Here is a 14,002-nt window from a genome sequence, read left to right as displayed (position 1 = left end):
TCCAAGCACATTAAACAGCACATTAACAACCCTCGCTGTAACACCACATCATCACTGCATCCACTCGCAGCTCCCAGGAGCTAACCTAACCCCAGACTAGCCAGATAAACACGGCTTTTAGAATGCGAGGGAGCTTACAAAGCACCTGTGAGCCTTATTTATTTATTTATTTCGCCCGGCACATGCTGCTGCTCATTTGGTTTTCAAACACTTCAGCTCGCATCGCTGCGGAGACAAGTCCTCTGATGTCTTGGGCACACCATGAAAGCCTGGGGAGTCATCTTCTCGAGATTCTTTTGTTGAACAAATTACGCAGCTTGGGAGTGACATTTTTGATTATTTACATCCCGCATAAAGAAGGGAAACTCATTTTCTGGATTCCCTGAGATAAGCTCTTTGAGGAGGATTGCACTGCTAAACACTCTCTCCTTTCGCACGCTCCCAGTTTCAAAGATGACAAAACATCTCCTTGTTCTAAATTATTCTTTTTCTTTCAGGATCCTCTAATGATTCAGGAGTCTCAACTTCACACAAGCATCTTTGAAGAGCCCTGGCTGCCAGCGTAAGAGCTGAACTATTGTGACAAACTGCACAATTTAATGCCTCCATAGGAAGACGTACAGAGGAGCAAAATTACCCTAGGGAACTGAAACAAAGCCTGCAAATAAATTAAATGACCTGTAAACTAAGGTACTCAAAAACATGAGATGCTGTGCGGCTGTGCCATAAAATATCACTGAAGAATGGAGCCACTCGAGGCCGGAGCTGATCCAGACTGACCCGTTTTACTCCAGGTTGGGGTGAAGGAGCCGTACTTACCCAGCACGTTACCGCACCTCCGACGCCGGACAGCAGCTTACGTGATGCTAACTCAGTTGCTCGTGATCATCTGTCAAATAGCAGCTCTGAACCCTCCACCAGGCCGTTCTCCTAGTACTCCCCGGGTAATTACTAGTAGATTGAGTCAATTTTCAGCCCAGGTTAATGACCAAATTCCAGCCATTTGTTCCCGCGCATTTCTGCTTCTTTCATTTCTCCCCAGGAAACGCGATGAGTTCAGGCTCACCGGTGGCCCAGTGAAAGGAGCTGCTCATTAGTTCAGAGCAGAGCAGCCGGGGAGACGGGTCTAAGCGGTGGGAGCCATTAATTGGGTATGTGTTCTGCTTTCCTCAGCTAGGTAATTAATACCTGCTAGACAGAAAGTCAAAGCCTCTCTAGAGGCACCAAAAATATTTCACCGGTTGCATCCGAGGCGTAGCAGCCCGCGGGATGCCGGACAGCCTGCAGCGAGGGAAGGGGGACAGGAGAAGGCGACCTCCTCTTCCTCCTCCTCCTCCTCTCCCCCTGCTCCACCAGCTGGCACCTTTTTAATTTCCCTTTCCCAGGCTCAGAGCAGTGATTTTGAGCCTGCGGTTCGCAGCCCTCTGGGAGTCTGCAGACTCCTCTTCAGTCGCCTTTCAAGGACTCCTTCAACTCCTGCTCCACAGACAGGACACGTCTCAGGGTCTGCCCTTCCACTGGGAAGCTCTACGCCTCCCCGAGTTGGAGAGGCTGACAGATCTGGTTTGAGTCACGTTGTCAAGCTTTTCTTTCCTGGGCAGAGCTTTAAGAAATTTCTCCCAGGATTTGCACAACGTACAGATTGCAAAAGTAAACCTTGGGGGGGGAAAGGAAAACATCGTTTTGACCGCCACATATTGCATGACTTGTGCTAAGCTTTTAAAATCACAATAATTGACACCACCACGCACTGGAAATTTACTCAATGGCCTCAGAAACTGAGCCTGTAAAGAGGAAGCAAAGGCAATGAACCTTTTCTTTGCCCAAACTCAGACAACTTTATCTCTCTTACACTCTCTGGTTCATTTGAGAGAGCAGGACATGACTTTTTCCTAGATGTTTAAGTTTGGGTATCCGACATTTTCATGAAAATTTTAGCTTCAACTATAAAATTAAGCAAGGTGAGCTTGCACAAAGAGAAAGGCTGAGGCATTAGGCCTGAAAAGCTCTGAACTGTACCTGCTGCAGCTATTTGTAAGTTAGAATAAACAAAGTAAAACACATTTCAACAACTTCAACTACCCATGCTGCACATCTGAAAATAAAAAGCAACATGAGCACATGAAGGAAGAAATTCCTTTCCCTTCTGTTGTTCTGTTTCTTAATAAGAGATGTGAGTTTTAACCTCACTCTATCTTACCTACCAGGGATTGTTCACAAGAGATGGTTTTCATAGCTTCTTAGGGCCGCACGCACATTTTTTGTCAACAGTACTGCACGTAAAAACCTTGAGGAAAGGAAAATTTGCTCCCAAGAATTCAAGAACTGAGTTTCTGAATTGGCTTCTGTCCTGGTAACCAAAAGCATGATCCCACAAAGGCTTTTTCATAGGTTGCAGGAAATCAGTCTGGGAATGGGTGTCGTGCCTTCAGTGACCACTGCCTACAACCCCAAATCCAGCCTCACGGCGTGCACCCAACGCCTGCCAGCAGGACGGGGTCTGAAGCCTTTGGCCCACCCGTCCCCTGGTACCGGAGGGAGGGGAGAACTTTGCCTCGTTTCCTGGTGAAATTTCCGTTTCAGTCCCTGGGCTATCAGCCTGCCCTGTTTTGCAATCGCTGAACTCAAAGCTATTTATTATTAACAACTATTGCTACTAAAAAAAACCCTCAGCCACCCAAGTCACTCCTCAGATGAGTCACTAGTCCAGCTCGCAGCCGAGGCAGCGCAGGCACAAGCAGATACCCTCGGTCACCCTGCGCCTACCTACCCTGGGGCTGAGGTTTCGGCTGGTTACTCATCCTCCAACCCTTGGCCACATGGCAGGAACGAAGAAAAACCACGAGGGAAACGTCTGACGCAAAGCGCTCCTCGCCGGCTGGGAAGCTCCTCTCGTGGGCGAGCGGGAGCCCTAGCAGCGAGTCGACGAGTTCGGACAAAACTGGTCAGGGCAAAAGCACCAGGGAAGTCAGCACAGGTAGCAGCAGTCAGAGTCCCAAGGTCAAATTTTGCGTTTATGGAGCTACAGAAACAAATTACAGAATAATAAATTTTTCAGAGTGCATCTGAGGGGTACTAAAGGATGTTCCCCTTCATCAAGGTGATGAGCTCAATGCATGAAGGCCTCAGATTTAAGTTGAGATGAACTTTGGTTACCCACAGCAAGAAAAGACACAGCATCTGAAATTATCCCTGGTATGAGAATGAGTTTTCCTTGGTACTGGGCTGGCACAGGACAGCTTACACAGGGACAACGGAGGATTTCCATCGCCAAATCTCCATCACCTTCGCTTGGGCGGCTGAGCTGCTCATGAAACAACTGCAGCCAGCAGCCCTGGCGCGTTCGTGGAAGCAGCCAACAACGGTGGTTTTAGCTTCAGACAGCTGTGGTCCTGATGAGGACTCTGCACGGGGAGGGCACCGGCAGCCACGGCCATTCCCACCACCCCGTGTGAGCTCCCCTCTCCTCCGGAGCCCGGGGGAATCAAGCCCTGCTCCACCTCACCGCCCGAGCCAAAGGCAGCAATAGAGCACAGCGTTTTTAAAATAACCAAGAGGCAGCTCGTAAAGACCTCTGAGCCCTCTCAGCCCCCCCAGCTACTGCCAGCTGGCCTCTGTCGGGCTCCCCGGGGAGGGGACATCCGCACCTTGTCCCCCCGGTGCCCCAGCAGCAGGGCCAGCTGCCACCGGCTGCGCCAGGAGCAGGAGAGGAGCCGCTGCCTGTCGTGGTGGTGCCCGAGCCATGGCCTTGGAGCAGGAGGGAGCACGGCTGGAATGAGACGTGCACTCGAGAAAACTCCTGCATCTCCCTTCAAATCCCCAAAGTAAATCAAGGCGTTAAAGTTCCTTGGGTCTGTTCTGTGGACATGGATAAAACTAAGATGTACTTCGCAAACATCCGAGGAATGTTTAAACAAGGAAACCCTAAGGAAGGGGTAACACTCCAATTTTATGTTGCGCAGGAACTTTTATGGATGAACATAACCACCCCCACCTTCCCCCGCTAGGTTTTGTTGCATGCTTTGTCCAGGAAATTGTCTGTTTTAATGCAAAACACTTGACCACAATTTCAACCGATGCAAGATGCTGCAGATCTGCGTGCCCTGCAGAAGCAGGGTGTCACTCACCAGCGGTCAGGAAATTCCGGGTTTCCTCTGCAATCACAGCCAGGCTGTCCCAGCGCCTGCTAACAGCCTCCCAGCTGCTGGGTGCTGCTTGGGGGAGCCGAAACGACCCCAGTGGGAAGTTGCTCGCTTACGCAGGCAGGCAGGACAGAGAGCTCTTCTGTCCTCCTCCCACAGCTCTGGTTTAAGGGGTGTGGAATGGCTTAATTATGCCCCTCCAGGTAGGAAGAAGTCGCTTGTCTTTGAATACTCAGGCTTTTATTGAGTTAACGTGTTTTAACAAGGTCAGGGCACCAAGGGTAAGCTCTCACCCACCAGGGAATTCATTGCTTCCCCCCCTCACAATTAAGCAGCATCTACCATGCTCCATTCAGCGGCTGGGGTTAAAGTTACACACTTTGCAGATAAAAAGTCAAGAAAAGTATTCAAGCAGTCAGAGAGGGCAAAGAAACCTTCCCTTTCTTCGTCGCATCTCAGTGTCCTGGAGAAGCACCCAACACCCAGACCAGCACCCAAAGCCGTGCCCCTGGAGGGAGCCAGCTGGGCAAGGGGCGCCTTCGCCTCCCACCACGGGGAGTGCTGAGCTGCTCCAGGCTGCTGCGCTCGCCTTTTGTCAGGCTGGGCAATCATCTCCTTTATTCCTGTAGGGCTACTGGAACAGCAGTTCTGTACGTTATAGGAAAGCTACCTCTCCAAAAGGCCCATTTATGCGAAGAGGATCGGTGAAAGCTGGCAGAGTAGGGATAAACTGCGCATCTCTGACCTTCGGCACACTCAGTCCTCCTGGAAACAAGTGCCCATGGACCCAAGTCTTATACACGGCCTGAAATAGCCCATGAATTCACCTAAACAAGCGAACTGTAAGCAACACTGTACCCTGGGAAGCCACCCCAGTGCTCTACCCTGCGGGGTCTCTGCAGAGGCCCCCCCGAGCCCAGCACGCCGCTGCTGCCGCCTCGCTGCGCCGGGGTTCCTGGCTCCACGGGGATTTCACGCCTGGGGAGCGAGGGAAGCTCCCAGCTCGAATCCCTGTGGTCCCAGCAGTGACAACAGCTGCCGAGCAGCTGGCTGGGGGCTGAACGAGGAGGCACAGGCCGTCAGAGCCTACCCGCGCCGCTCCGCTCTTCCCACGTCTCCTAGGGCACGGCTGGTTGCCCATTGGTAGGAAATCTCCAGGAGCAGATAAATATTGCAGATGAAACGAACAGATAAATATCGCAGACAGATTCTGGAAGTAAACACACGAATGAACGCTGAGTTGTTTGACAGCATGGAAAGAAATATAAATTGCAGCTTGCCCCCAGATCATCTTCCTTTTCCCCCAGCCCTTAACAAGCCTGGGTTTTGTTTTCACAACAGCCCTCCACGGGGCGAGACCATTCCCACAGCCAGCGAATCCCCACGTGTTCATTTCCATCGGCAGCCTCGCCACAACATTACCAAGCCCTACAAGCTCCAACTCCCAAGGAAAACCGCACCATTACCTCCTTGAACATATGCCATTCATCACGGCAGATCATTTAACCACGTAGAGCGGAAAGTCGCTTGCAAGGCAGGAGCGGGACAGACTGAAAGTTAGCACGTTAAACAAGCAGCACGTCCGTGCCAAGCTTCTGCTTCCAGAGCCCAAGCGCAGCCCTGCTGTTGATGCTCAACAAAGATCACCGCACTCAATCATTAAATAGGTGTTTTAATAAATAGGTAAATCAATCGTTATAAGCCAGAGCTCCAAGAGAGCTATCAGGCTTCATAATAATCCACAGTATCGCCAACGAAGGTTCTTATACCTCCCTATAAGACATCCTCACGGCGCTGATCTGAAGAACAGAACATGCCATCTATCAGTTCTCAACCATTCGTACGCAGACCTTAATGTAAATACAGGCTATATGCGGCCACATTTCACGTAGGTGATGCTAAAAATACAGATGAAACATCGCAGAACGTTAAGAAGCAGTCCTTCGGGATCGCGCTGGAGAATATTTAATAAAGTCAAAAGCTGCAGGCTGATTTCCCCTGAGAGCTGCCACTTAGAGCCTGTCGCAGTGAGGATCCATCACGGACAACACCGATTCACCCACACTGAAGAAATAAAAAAAAAAAAAAAAAAAAAAAAAACCAACCCTCTTCTTCCTTCCTTCTTGCCCGCTGCCAGCCATTAGGACATCGCCTTGAGTAAAGGAAGGACGGCCCCGGTCCCGAGCGCTGCCTACGGCACAGCCCTCCAGCAAACCTCAGGGACTGGCTCCGGGCTGCAAAGCCCGGCGTTACCGGTGCCTCCAGGGGCAAACATCACCCGAGCTGGATGCTCAGAGGGGAGGGAGGGCACCTCCACCTGCCCGCCTGCTTGCTCAGCTCGGAGGAGCCGCCGGAGCAGCGGTGGAAGACGAGAGCCCCACCGAGCTGGAGAGCAGCCGGTGCCTGGGAGCAGCAGCTCCCGACTCCACTTTTTGGCTGTGCAGGTGAGCAGCTTGTGCTCCCTCCTCCGAGGAGCTCTGAAAGCAGGCAGAGACAGAAGGAGCACCGCAGCTTTAGATGGAGCTCTTGACGCTGAGATATTTCCTGTAGCGTTTCTCAGGAGAGAGGGGGAAATAAAAGCAATCAAATGCCTCAGGTCGGCTGCGCTCCACCGGCCTCCCCGGCAGGCAGCGAGCAGATGCCTCACCTGAGCTCAGCCTGGCGCTGCTACGTGACTGCGAGGCGTGGGAGGAGAAAGGGCCAGCTGAGCAGGAGGGGGAATATCTCCAGCTCCACCACCACAAGGCCCACGCCAAGAAGCGCGCTGCCAGCTCCTCGTCTGCTTTAACTGAGCAGCTCAAACAACGAGCACGGAGGCGGGCAGCTCCTGCAGATGTTTTCGGCCCTGCTCCCAAGCAGCAGCTCAGCCCCTCCTGCTCAGCAGCCTGCCCGCCCTGTGCCCCGAAGCTCCCACCCCATAACCTCCCCGGGAGGATCCATGATCAAACCACTTGCTCCTCGCTGTGATTTGGGCCATGCAGCCTCAGACAGCGCTGCTTTGTGAACACCTCCCAGCGTGCCCGGCTGTGAAAGATCCAGAGAGGTCTTGTTTAACACGGCCTGGCTCAGTAACCATGCTGCCAGAAAAATAAGCCGCCTACCGCTACGCTGCTGCTCTCTTGGGCACGCCGACCTACAGGTGAGTTAGGAGGGGCACTCGGATTTGGAAGTAAAATCGCCAGCCTTTAAACCACTACAAAGCCTGAACGACGCTGCTGTGCGCAAGGGCACCAGGGGAAGGCATCTCCCGTCCACTGCTTTAAAAGGTGGATTTCGGGTCACTGTCCCTTATGTAACAATAGCTACTCAGGGAGGATAAGATCAGCCGCTAAGCAGGATTACAAATTTATCTTCCCTCAGTAGTGTGATCTCCCACAAATAATCGTATCACGGAAAACAATACAGAAGGTATTTTTAAGAATCGCACTTTGAATCGCTCGTAAAGCATGAAACACCCACACGACAAAAATCAAAGTCTTTTCTTTTAAGTGCAAGGGCAATGTGCACCGTGGGGCGTTTGTGAATGTTGCACCTCTTCCCCCTCAGTTATGGGATGGCAAGCACAGACGCAGGAAGCAAAGCACAACGATTCTGGTGTCACCAATAAGCCCCAGAAAAACCAGGCAGCGCTAAGAGGTGCACATCAAGCCAGCCGGGCTCGGTTCAGAGGGAAGAAGTGAAGCACCACCAGCCGATGCACCATCGGGAGCTGGGATTTGATGTGCTCTACCTTCTGACAGCACTTCCCCGCTGTATCTCCAACTCCGATCTGGATAGCAGCTTCCTGCCGCAGGACTGCAAAAACCGATACAGGCACAGCATAAGATCCAACCCCTGAAGAGGATGAAAGGCAATTTTTACACTCTCGCTCCTTGCTTGGCACTGAGCAGAAGCAGCTCAAGGAGCTAAGCTAGCAGAAAACCACCCTACGAGCTCCCGGTGTAGGTACAAAGCTTCAAACCAACACTAAACTTGCAAATAAGCTTTCAGAGACCACAACTGAAATCCATAAACCTCTACCTCCTGGACTCAAACCTAGTGGTTTTGAGGTGGGATCCGAAGTATTTTCTGAAACTGCGCTGGAAATTAGAAACCCTATATGTAAATAACACAATTTAGAGCTGCGGACTTCCCAGTTTCCCATCACCATTTGCACAAAGACATCATCTCATCCCACTAATCGCTGCACCAGGCAGCAGTGGACTACTCCGTCAGTGACATCACGGGCAGATCTGATTGCAGGGCTGGTTACATCACCACCCACAAGACATCGCACAGCTTCCAAAAGGCCCCAGCAGCTTCTGAATAACTTAAATTAAACAACTTAAATAGATGAAGCCACAGAGGACATATGTTTAAGAAGTCTCAAGCTATTAATTTAATGGAAGTACTTCCAACACTATCTTTTGGAAATATCAACAGGCAAAGTCTTGTCACACGTCACTGCTATGTCACTGAGCCAGCGCATGCTCATGAATGTTTTGTTTCCAGGAAAAGTGACAAACACGCGTTGTGACTAAAGGACCCCGCAGCAAGGCGGCCGAGACCAAGACTTTGCGCGGGCGTAAACCAAGGACGTCATCGCTGGCGATGGGAAGAGGAGAGCCAAGATTTGCCAAGTACATGACAAGGTAAGTGTGCTCTGAGCCATCTCTCTCCAAGGGTGGGAAAAGTACTCAGAAAAGCCTATTAAAAAAAAAAAAGCATGACTCTCAGCAGAAGGTAACCTGAGTTTAACAACAAGAATTCCATTGAAATCCAAGCAGCCATCACAGAATCTGGCAGCGAGCAGCTGGGAACGTGCGCAGGACAGTGTCTTGCTGTCCCTGTGCCACACACCAGCCCCAGATCCGTCACGGGTAGCTGCTCCTCGCTCGGCTTTCCCTCTGCGTGGACTATTTGCAGCAACAGCATTAGAGCAACCATCAAGCAGATGCTTAAAAAATGCAGAATGACGTTCAAATGACATCTATCCATAAATCAGCCCAAACCACAAACATCTGAAGAAGATTTTCACTTAATCCAATTTACTGTAATCTCTCTCTTTAGCTAAAATGACAGAAATGTCAAAATGGGACTTTACTCCTCTGTCAAAGCATCTCATGGTGAAAAGGAAAATAAGCAGGCTCTCACACGCAGCACCACTTATTAGGTTAGAAATGTCAAAACTGTACTTTGATTCTAACTATTAACAGTCACATCCACATGCTGCGCCCTTCTGTTTCACTTCATTTCCCCCAAAAGCGGGCACAGAGCATATGCTCGATGCCAAGCGTCGTCTACACAAAAACACAAGTCACACATTTTTTGTTTCCGATGACCCCGCGCCCATCTCCGTCCAAGGGCACGCAGCCTCTTCCGCGGGTCTGTCTCACGCTACACCTAAGTCTTGTTTACCATCAAATGTCTCAGGAAGACTACATTCTATTCCCTAATAAATAAATAAATAAATAAATAAACCAAACCTTCCAAACAGACCAACCTTAATTTGCTTTCCCCCATCTCTCCACGTTAATTAGCAAACAGGATAATTGATTCTGTGCCTGGGAGAAGCCAGTCCACAAATATATTTCTGCCTGCAAGTATATGCATATTTTTCCCCAATGGCCACAAAAATTAAGCCATTATCCCAGAGTCCAAGAAAGTGAAAGAAAAATACCTACTGTCAGAGGCGGGGGTCTTCATGCATTATTTAATGAGAACTCTGTTGGCAAAACTGGTGTTGTTTTTATATAAAAGCTAATAGAAATTGTACCTCCAGGTGTCAAAACACTGATGGTAATTCCTGCTGCCTCAGACATCTTGATGTTTCAATTTTAGCAGTATGAGGAGCCTGCAGGGAATCCAAGAGGGTAAAGTGCTTGTACTCAAAGAGAAGCAGAGAGAAGGAGAGCCTTTTTATTTCTTTATAAAGGGCTCAGGGGAACAGTTCTACTCACTGGAATTATCAGATCTGGTTCCCCAGCTCCTTCCCTTCCTTGAAAGAGTAAAGAGCAAGGTAGGCTAACAAGGAGCGATTGTGTCGTGTCGACAGGAAAAATCAACGAGGCTGCTAAGCAGAAGCGTCAAGACAACGAGAAAGTGAGCAGAAGACAGCGTTGGGGTGCAGCAGCACAGGAGCAGCTGCCATCAATGGATTAATGGGATGCTTAAATGGCTTCCAGAGAACAGACAAGCTGCGATGGAACGGCAGTTTTATTTATTTTTTTCTCCTTCAAGTTTCTGCCTAAAAGCACAGCAGCACGTTGGATCCCAAGCCCCCTCCCTTACCTCCCAGCTGCACTTCTTCGGTCCTGCCCTCGGTGCCAGGGAAGACCAGCACCGCATCCCCAGGCACAGCACCAGGGGACTTGGCTCACACCGCTGGGCCCAGGGCCCTCGGGCACTGACTTTTGCCCACAGCAGCTGCCTCCTGGTTTTCCTCTTAAGAACCACAGTTCTGTAACTTCCTGGTGTCAGCGAATGGAAGCATCCCCCAGGCCTCCCTTGCAGACCTTCCCAGAGCACCGCAGACGCTGGCTGACCCACCAGTCCCATGTTTATTCTCTGCTCAAAAACCTCTAAGGTCGCAGCTGACATCCCGACGGCCTCCTCCCACTCCTTCCCCTTTTCGGCCCCACACCAGACTCACCCGGTGTAACCCCTGCAGAAGCGGCTGCCCACCTCTGGGACTCGGAGCCGAGGCCCCGCACGGCGCCTGGCAGCGCCGGGGAGCAAACGCGTAGGTACAACCCACCGCGGCGCTCGCTTCCTGGGGCACTGCGCACAGCCTTGAGGCACGCAGCTCTCCGTTTCTCCCTTTTCCAACTACCCGCTCACCTTCTGTCACCTGCCGTCATTCCCCTTTCTGACACGGCAAAGATTTGATTTCCAGACCACAGCGCTGACAACCCACACCCCCCGGGCCAGCTCCGCCACCGGGATCACGCAGAACCGACTCAGCCCATCGCCTCCCAGCGCCGTGATGGGGCACCAAGACAAAAAACGAAGATGCACAAAGCACCCCCACCACCACACACCCCTGCAGCGCACAGCGAGCTGGCCAAAACGAGACTCACGGCAAAGGCACGAGGCAGCAAGCATGCTTTCACACCATTTCGGTAATTAATTTGTTATGGGACTTAGGAAATTGTTGTTTCAGACCCGTGCCAATTCAGCAGCCTCCCCGTTTTAAACTACACCCGCTCCAGGTGTACCACTGCCCATGACCCGAGCAGAAGGTCCAAAACCCCACGCTCCAGGGCTGCAGCTCCTCGGGAAGCCCCCAGGAGCACGTCGCAGGCCAGGCGCCCCCGCACCGCTTCCACCGCCGAGGAGAGAGGAATCCGGACGGCGGGAGGGGAGGGAGGGCTGGGGGGGCAGACGGGGAGAAAACAATAGCTCAGGAATTCACCAGCAGCTCCGCATGGTGTTCAAGAAAATAAACAACTTCCCCACGCAGCCGCTCAGCCGGGGACACAAAGGTCTTGGATCCTCCGCTGGGTCGTGAACTCCCGCAACCCCGGTTTCAAAAACAGCGCCGAGGAAATTCCCAAGGAAAAAGTCAGTCAACGCAAGAGCGAGCTCAGCCGAGCAGTGCCAGAACGGCTGCCGATCACCTTCCACCTAAGCACACGCCGAGCCCCTCGCACGTGTGGGGTCCTCGCACTGACCAGACCCGCGCCCAGCTCCCATTTCACCCCAGCACAGCACCAGCAGCCGGGGCACAGAGCGGACCCCTCGTACCAAATCTGCGTCCCCAGGGTCTTCAGGCCCCCCCAGCACCCTCGCTTACAGCTCCGCTAGCAGCGCTCCAGGGCTGCCAGCCGCTCCGAGAGGCGTTTGTTGACTTCTTGCTTCTCCAGCCGTGTCTCACAATGCGTGGTACAAACTTTGAGAGGCAATGACCTCATCCGAGCTGGGAAGAGGGAGGCGGGGGAATTGGCTACTTGCCACCTTCTCATTTTTCACATTAAGAAAAAAAAAATAATTTATGAGAGAAAGTCCATTTTATTAGTCTAAAAAAAGAAAAAAAAAATCCCATTAGAACAAGCCGTGGAGCGGGCCGCTCGCGCAGCCCCCAGAGCGGCAGCACCGTGGCTTCAGAAGGGTGCCCCACAGCCGGGGCAGACCACGGCCCCCTGAGACCCACGGGTACCCCAATACACGGCCTTGGGGACACCCCAGCTCTGCAGACAGCTCAGGAGGCGCGATGCTGCAGCACAAGCATCTCTGCTGTCTGGCCGGGCAGACTTACTTCCCCTGCAAGCACGGGGAGGGACTTCCAGCTCTCTCCAACATGTAACCACTCCAAAAGGGCCATTACGTACTCGCTGGTGACTGCAGTCGGGGTTCAGGTACCCGGGAGCAGGCCATCAGCCGCGGCTCTGCGGCGAGCACCGACTGCGAGGCATGCCCTTCGCTCTGCCCAGACACGCAGTGCGGCCCTCCTGAACACACACATCGCATGTGCGCAGCGCGCCGCAGACACGGGACGCATGAATTCTGCATACTCACACATTTTATATACTCGTATTACTTACGTTATAGATTCACACATACATTACTCATAACTGTTAAGAACAGAACATACAGTTCATCTTGGCACAAATCCCAGAGGAAGAAAAAAAAAAACCTCGCAGCAACAAATCTAACTCGAGTCCAACAGCATCTGTGGTAGGAGCTAGAAGAGTATTATGGATCATTAAATTACTGAATTATTTTGTATAACACACCCGTGTGTCGCCAATAACACGAGTCAAGCCTGCTGTTGGAAGGAGCATTTCCCGACCTGAAGCACTCCCCCAGCCTCTGAAGTTTTTGCCTGTAACTGCCGAACACACGCAGCAACCACAGGAAACACTGGGAAAAGCCATTTATTTCTGTAGCGTGCCTTTGACAACCCCTCACACACATCAATCAGCTCCACGCCTTCTCTGTGTTTCAAGCTAGGGCCCAAACACATTAACGTGGGACTGTAATTGTACCCAAATAGCAGTTTTTTTCCGCAAGTTAGGCACGCTGGCCAGAGCCGGCTGCGTTCCCCAGTGGGGACTGTCACAGCCGTACAGATATTTCCTCTTCACACCCCACACCACGACGACAAAGTCAGCCCGATCAGCACAGACCGAGAACGTAACTCCCTAGCAGGTCACCATGCGATGAGGGGAAACATAAAAGGCACAGCACACCGAAGCTTTCACGTGCTTTTTAACTGCTACAGCAAGTTTCCCAGTCCCGCTCCCCTCGCCATCCCGCTGGGCACGGGATTCCCACCGCACCACCGACATCCTCCCCAGGGACTACGGTGCCACGACCCTTGGACCCAGCGAAGCCATCCAACCTCAAAGTTTTGCGGGCAGGGTTTACCGGCAGTAATTCCCTTTCTGCAACAGCCAGCACAAAAACAGCAGCTGCAAACTCCCACTGGCCTGACCGAAGTCAAAACACACCGCGTGCTGCTTTTCAGGCAAACCCAAATTACAGCGTCGTCTGCTGACTGTTCCAGGGACGAACAAACCCACATTAATTACAGGCTAACTTCGCAATTCACCTCTCAAAAGCACAAAACATCAGCAAAACTGCTTTGATCACAGCGACAAATCCGTCTCCAGCCGGCACAGCAACGTGTAAGACCAAGACACTCGGGGGAAAAAAAAGAAAAAAAAAAGGAAAACACAAACTTTTTCTCCCCGTTCTGCTTGCCCACTACCCTCCCCTCCTTCCCCCAAAATAACGTGCTGCAAGCCAGCACGGGCTGAGGGACACAGCCACGCCTGAGAGCAGCAGAGGCTCGCGAGCCCTCGCAGCTCCTCTCCTCCAGCCAGAGGCCGGCCACCTCCGGGCAGCCGCAGGAGCGCGTTCCCAGCCTCCAGCGCCGC

The 14,002-nt window shown here is 52.0% G+C and overlaps 1 protein-coding gene across 19 annotated transcripts in view; it reads right to left on the bottom strand.

Moving 5' to 3' along the window:
* The window catches only part of NCOR2 (nuclear receptor corepressor 2), a 235,881-nt gene that overhangs the window by 173,899 nt on the left and 47,980 nt on the right, over positions 1–14,002 (bottom strand). Inside the window, exon 1 of one of the 19 annotated variants that reach the window (XM_035565024.2) lies at positions 820–1,531. The exons of 16 other annotated variants lie outside the window; for them this stretch is intronic. The gene's annotated coding sequence lies outside the window, so the exon portion shown is untranslated. Of the gene's footprint in view, positions 1–819; positions 1,532–14,002 lie in introns of those variants that run through there. 2 more of the 19 variants (XM_035565022.2, XM_035565019.2) reach the window with 2 other exon arrangements.

This window comes from Cygnus atratus, chromosome 17 (genome assembly GCF_013377495.2).
Source record: "Cygnus atratus isolate AKBS03 ecotype Queensland, Australia chromosome 17, CAtr_DNAZoo_HiC_assembly, whole genome shotgun sequence".
NCBI lineage: Eukaryota > Metazoa > Chordata > Aves > Anseriformes > Anatidae > Cygnus > Cygnus atratus.
This window is presented reverse-complemented; position numbering and strand designations above follow the sequence as displayed.